Raw genomic sequence first — 1,222 nt, forward strand, 5'->3', positions numbered from 1 at the left:
AAAGATGGCTCATTGATTCACTCGCAAACACGTCGGCTGGCGAGATGGGCCGAACACTTCGAAAAGCAGTTCAGCTGGCATTCTGCAACAAAGCCTGTGAAGATAATGCGTACGGGCGAGTGGAATTCAACCCTTAGTCGCCAGTCGGAAGAAGAAATAATGTACGAAGTATCCTCACTAAAACGTGAGAAGGCACCAGGACCGAACGAGCTATATCCAGCTCTTTTGAAAGAAGGCGGAGAATCCCTGATGATCCATCCAACAAAGTTTATTGGTGCTACATGGGACAAACAGAAGATGTCTGCATATTCGGGCTATATCGACAGTTATTCCTATCTACAAAAAGAGTTTGCGAACGCTGTGTAAAGACCACCGTGGCATCAGCCCATTAGCTGTGGCATCGGAAGTGCTCTCTGACCTTATCCTTCGAAGGTTGACTGAATATAGGGAGAGACAGATCCGTGAAAACCAAGCTGGATTCCGTCCTGCAAGAGGATGCATCAATCACATTTTCACCCTCCGACAAATTCTGGAACAGCAGAGATGCTTTCACCAAACCAACTGTGGTTGTGGTTCTTGATCTGAAAGCTGCTTTTGACTCTGTGGACCGTCAGGCACTCTGACAATATCTGCGGAGCAAAGGTGTCCCCCATAAATTCTTGACCCTCATTAAGGCGCTGTATGTCCTCTCCCGCGGCCATGTAAAGGTCTACGGGAAACTATAGCCTGAGTTCGCCAAATCAAGTGGTGTCAGACAGGGCTGTCCTATTCCACCTTTCCTCTTCAACTTCGTCATTGACACGGCCATGGAAGACTCACTACCAGCCTCTAATGCCTGTGGGGTCGAAGTGCTCCCTGGGCCTCCGCTTACAGACATCGAGTACGCGGACGACATAGCTCTTCTTAGATCTGACTCCGTGGTAATGCAAACAATATTAAATAATCTAGACAATTCTGCCTCGCGGTTCGGCATGCGCTTCACACCCGCAAGGTGTAAAGTGCTACTGCAATCCTGGGTGGGCTCGAACCCTAGCCTCATGCTTGCGGATGAACCGATTGAGTTAGTAGACAAATTTGCTTACCTGAGCAGCTGTATAAGTCCTGGTGATCTGGCGAAAGATGATATTTCTATCCGGATTGGAAAGGCCAGAGCAGCTTTTGCGAACCTACGTCACTTGTGGCGTAGGCATGACATCAGCTTCTCTGTCAAGGGTCGAGATGG

The sequence above is a fragment of the Opisthorchis viverrini genome, assembly GCF_000715545.1.
Source record: "Opisthorchis viverrini unplaced genomic scaffold opera_v5_98, whole genome shotgun sequence".
In the NCBI taxonomy this organism is placed as follows: domain Eukaryota; kingdom Metazoa; phylum Platyhelminthes; class Trematoda; order Opisthorchiida; family Opisthorchiidae; genus Opisthorchis; species Opisthorchis viverrini.